This window comes from Lycium ferocissimum, chromosome 6, assembly GCF_029784015.1.
Source record: "Lycium ferocissimum isolate CSIRO_LF1 chromosome 6, AGI_CSIRO_Lferr_CH_V1, whole genome shotgun sequence".
NCBI classification, from domain to species: Eukaryota; Viridiplantae; Streptophyta; class Magnoliopsida; order Solanales; family Solanaceae; genus Lycium; species Lycium ferocissimum.
In genome coordinates, this window is record NC_081347.1 from 50,405,854 (window position 1) to 50,412,004 (window position 6,151).

The following is a 6,151-nucleotide window of genomic DNA, read 5'->3' on the forward strand; positions in this document are numbered from 1 at the left end:
TACTTTGTTGTCAGCACAAAATTTTGGATTTCACCACATCGCCCGTCTGAATAGGACTCCTAATGATTTTAAACTATCCTTGATCGATGCCATCTCACCATAACTTAGGAATTATAACCTCGAAGAAAGATTTCTCCCCAAACTTATTTCAGTAAGATCGAAACGGGTTATTCGCGTGAAAAGTACCAAAAGTTGAAATGTTTGGTGCAAGGTATTACATTTCTTCCCCCCTTAGGAGCATTCGTCCTTGAATGTAAGGGTGGGGTATACTTAATAGATACCAAGGTATAGCTTCATCTGCGCATGACTTATTCATATACGGCAATCCATGGAACCTGATCCTGTATTTGTGGTTACCTTGTCTTATCCTTGAGTTTCATACTCACTTTTACTTATAGCTCAGCTCTTGCTTCCCACTACTGAACTAGTATCCAAACACTACTTTTATCCTTAGTTGTGCCTATGGTGACAAATGACTCTTCTCCTTAGACGCCGGGAAGTTCCAAGTACCTTATTTTCTCCTTGTTGCATTCTTAATGTGAGAGGTCGGAACATGTCGTCAGTTGTCCGCATCCTCCTTAGTTCTTAGCTACTGTGGCTATAATCCATTGTAAGCTTTTAGAGAGGACTACTTTTCCCCCCTTACTCTTATAAAGTTGCCATTCCTTGCGCTTCTTACAGGCGATACTTGATCTTTGGGTAAAATCCTTATTATATTCCTTCCTTTGTCCTCTTTCCTTGTATACCGGTCCTAGTAACAGTATGCTAGTAGTGACTTAAATTCTAAGGGGTGGGTTTCTTTCAAATGTTTTCCCTTTACATCAACCTTCCGGTTCGCCCGTTGAACCTAGATCTATGATCTCCTGTTACCGCATTTCTTAACCATGTTATATCCTTCTCAGCACTTTCTCACATTACTGGATTTCTGAAGGCGTTGCCATTATCGTACATCATTATTCTGTGGTCCAAATGCCCTATGCTATTCATGTGATACCTTTCCTTGGACACAGGACCATAGATACTAACCATCATCACATTTCCTTTTAAGCTTGTTATATCGATTCCTTAGTGACTCTGGTCCTTTCCTTTTTCCTTTGTCTATGTGCTCTTACTTAGCTATTCGACCTTGGTCGAACCACTATTATTTTTTTTCTTTCGGGTGGCAGTTCATACCCTCCAGATGGCATATACGTATTATATCCTCTGCATCCTTAATTTAATTATCCTATTGATACCTCCCAAACTGGAATGTTAAATCGTTTTGCCGACAATCTCTTATTGACAATGATTAGTTTTCTTTCCATGTTAAGGGTATAATCCTGCGACCCTTATCTTTCATAACCTTGACTTATAATTTCAAGTCTTCACCTTCTTGCCTTTCTCCTTTTCCTAACTACGAGTCTACTTGCACTGTTATACCCTTTTCCAGTACTTGTACTTGATTCTTGTACCAACCCCTAACAACTTGCTTATCTTAGGGTCGTACTCCTCCATGCCATACCTTTACCAATTCTTCCTTGCTTATGGCCTTTCAAAATTCCCCTATTAGGGTGCAATGGGTAATAATTCATATCCCTTTAATGATTGTGTCAGATCGTCTTGCTGGTATGTCGTACGTGCATTCATAGACTCACCTATTGACCTTTTTTGATTAGCGGTTTCCCTTTTTCTTACTTAGATAAATACTCCTCTTTGCTTACTGAACTATCTCTTTCCCATGTTAGCCCTTTTTGACATGCATTTATTATCCTTGCTTAGGTCCTTAACTTCCTTTTCTACCTCATAACTTCCCCCTTATAGGGATGTGGCTACTTCGACTTTCGAAAACTCCTTTTTGCCTATTAATGTGGTTACTCCATCTTCTGGTGGTCTCCTCGCGCCTACAAGTGGTTAGGCTCCTTCTTTAAGCCATTCTTTCCACGGGGGGCAAATTTCTTCATTTTTAGCACTATTCTTACTAGCTGTGCTTGATATACGGTACTCATGTCTCATGTCACGGAATCGCTATTTTTTTTAGGCCTTCTACGTTCTGCTCATATTCCTACTGTTCACAAAGTTGGGATATCATCTTTAATATTATAGGATTCATTTGCTGCCTTCAGCATAGCTTATCTACCTCCCCTCTTGTTCGACTTACAGCATGTGCCCTTTGTTTCAATAGCCTTGAAGTTTTTCATTATGGAGTCAGCTTCCCCTCTTTTATTGCTAATCTGTGGCCGAGCGTGTTCCTCAAAATGCGACGAGTCCTTACGTTAGTATGTACTTCTTTCTTTTTTCACAATATCCTTTGTACGACTCCCTATTCCTAACTACGCATTTCTTAGTGTATCCTTTACCTTGTGGTTGCTTTACTTTTCTTATTTGCGCTAATTCCCTTAAAATCAACTTCTTCCAATTATCCGTACTTTCACGGCCTCTGTTCCTTGAGTGCACAATTACTCGACTTTTGTTTCCCTGCCATCCTCCTCATACTTACGATCTTGTCATGCATGTCTACGTATCCTTCTGTTTTCTGTTTTACGTTTCTCTATGCTTTTCCGCATCGTCCTATCTTACTTAGAGTTTATGGGGCGAATTCGGATTTGTTAAACTTTCATTGATTCATGGAAACTATTCTTCCTATCGTGGATCTTCGACATTCCTCCGGCATGTTACGAGGTATATGCGTGCCCTCTCATTGTACTTAACCATGCTTGATATCATTTATACTATGATACGTACTCATGACAATGTTTATTGTGCATGATTTATAAAAGTATTCTCTTCATCATCTATCACCATCCCTCATTGTGTCTAACCGTCTGTCTCTTTTCCTTAGAGCGAATCCCTTACACATAATAGTGCATGTACATCTGTATTATGTTGTGAGCTCTGACTTTGCCTCTTTCTTCTTTTGTAGATAAATATTCCCTTGTAGCGTTTCATACTCAACGCCCGCTTCATTATCGATCGCCAGTCTATTCTTATGTAAAGCAAGTGGGACTGTTGTGTTTGCATAGCCTTCCTTTATAACTTTTGTTCATTTCTGTTATGGTGCGTTTTATCTCTACTTCCCTTTAGGGGCCCTTGTTCTGTTATACTTATTTGACTTGGTTGCAATTCGCTTCGTCCGTTAGTACTTTACCTACTAATCATTCGACATTGGTCCTGTTTCTGTAAAACTTAACCAGATGCATGCTCGAAGTGGAACCTTTCTATTTTCCTTAGTTACTCTCCTTCCTTTGGATGACCATCTTATTCCTTCTGTACAACTCCCATACATACACTAGCGGTCCTTGATTAACAAATTTCCGAAATTGAAAATCGTCCGATATTTTGTAATACTAACGTCCGTAGCGGTCCCATCATAACGCTAGACCTGAAGAAAAGGCCGGATGTGCCAACTTCTGTAATGTTTTTCTCATATCATTCTCATCGGCCCTGAGTGCAAAGCTAAAGTTTATGGTGGGGTCATACTCGCAGCTGCCCTGGCATTGTTACATAGGACCCTTAGATGGATCCTTCACGATAAAGGTCATAATCTTTGCAGCGTCTGACTCAATCGTATTACTTATATTCTTCCTCATCTCTTCTATTATTCTCTAACCGGTACTGGCAAATGGGCGTTAGTCTGATATCCACTGCTGGAGCTGACCCCGCATTCCTTTGTGATTGAAACCCTTCATTTTATTAGCGTAATCGCAATTCTAACAAGAAGATAGAATCAGGAATGAACTTTCCTACGTTGTTGGCTCTATCGCACAATCTAGATCATGAAGAAAAGAGGTATTTCCTATATGCCCTGTGGCCTGCTGTTTAGAAGTATGTTGCGCTTCATACCTCTAAACAAGAGTCTACTAGACACGGCTCATAAACATCCCTAGGACTGACCCGCTCTGGTACCACTTTGTCACACCCCGACGAGGGGCATGATGGGCACCCGACCCCAACAGTCGAGTACCACTTGACGTGACATAATATAACCTTAATACAACAATCCTGATCGTAATCATTAGCATGTAAATATAAGAGCACGGGTACACAGGAAAGCCCAACACAAGGATAACATAATCTCTTTGTGAACAACTGTATAAATAAGCACGCCGCAACATGAACATCATAAAATATCATATAGCCGCCCAGGCTATAACATGTGTATCATAAGTGTAATGAAAATATGCATGACTCTGGCACCCACTGCACTGTCTATGAGCCTCTAAGAGTGCATACATATGTGGTATACATAACATGTAGACTCGATATATACCCAACTAGCAAGCCCGGCATAGTGGTACTTACTGACATCCCGCTGAAGGTGGCCATCCTACTGAAAAGGTCCTTCTGCTCTTCCCGTCAGGTCCTGCAGCACGAAATGCAGCGCCCCAAGAAGTGGGATGGCCAGTATGGATAAAAGAACTGAGTATGTAATGTAGAGAAGTAATGAGATGAGTAAAATATAAATGTAAACATGGGAGAACAGTGATAACTCATAACCTGTGACATCTGAAACCATACAATATGCCATGAATGAGAAAATCATTTTTCATGTGCAAGTAAATATACATAGTATATATATATATATATATATATATATATATATATATATATATATATATATAAATATATATACCTGGCCCTAGTGGGACTCGATGTGAAGCGTACCCGGCCCTCTCGGGACTCGGTGTGAAATATACCCGGCCTTTTCAGGACTCGGTGTGTATATCATCATCATCCTCCCCGCGTCCAGGTTTTCCCGTGTCCGGGAAAACATCATTATATCATAACGTACCCAGCTCTAATGGAACTCGGTGTGAATGCCCAACTGATCAGTGGTTGCACATCAACGTGTCATTCCCGACCGACTATATATATATATATATATACACACATATATATGTATATATATACACACACACACAGAGACATATATATATATAGGCATGAGGAGCCAAGGGAATGATATCGGGCCTTTCGGAGTGACGTAAGGTCGTAACCTCGGAATATATTATGGAACTCGTACGGAAGCCAAGAAAAGACTCAATAAAAGTAATCATAATAACGTCATAAGAATCATTTAGAAAACATATGACAACGACTAAGAATCAATCAATATCTTGACAAGGAACACTTATATCATATTGGAACAATTAGAGTGGAGTATTACGCTATGTACCCTAATAGATTTCTAGGATTCGTCCCAAGGGAAGTGGAGATAGAAAAACCTTACATGTCTTTATCTTTAAAAATGTGACCTGGAGGAATTCCCTATTCCCACACTGGTCCTTCTCTCGCACCTAAATTTAAATATATGACCTGGGTTAGTATATCCGAAGTTATGAAAATTCGGGCAGCATTTCCCCTACTTATACCGATTTCCATGATAATCATGACAACAAAACCAACACCAACAACAATACCAAGAACCCATTTAGTTTAAATTCAACACCCAACTTATGTAAGAAACAATACCCATATAGATTATACTCCCCTTTCCCTCAATTTAACCAAATACGCTTAAATTTAACGAATACGATTTCGAATCAACAAAACCCACGATAATGAAGATCGGTCTTTACCTTCCTTAGCTTGCATGGCTCTTTCATAACTCAAAACTCCAGATTCCGCTATACTCTTCCGTAATCCAATCAACAATTACGACACTATAGTGATGATATGAAGTTGCTATGAGTTCCGGAACCTTGATCACAAAGCTTCTTCTCAATTTCTTGTGTTTAAGGATAAGGAATATTGGAGAGATGTTTCTAGGTGGTTCTAGTTTTAAGGATGTGTGAAATAGGTGAAAATGAAGTTGGAGGGCTATTTATATAGCTCCAAGTCGGGCTTGGGCCGAGTGGGCCAATTTAGTGGGCTTTTAAGCTGTTTCTAGAATTTTTGCATAAGTTAGCGGACTTCTGGTAGTTTGTTTTAAAATGCCCATAACTCCCTACTCCAATGTTATATCAACGAACGGTTTATTGCTTTGGAAACTAGACTAGATGAACTTCAATCTGGATCATTTATTTCTCCATAACTCCTCATATGCTAGGAGATGTACCTCGATCAAGTTGGACCAAATATCCAAACCTAATTTGCCCAGGTTTTTCCCAAAGCCTTGATAACTTACTTTTTCCAACCCACTTGACCCCGGAACCTTTAGCTATTCTCTCATTAC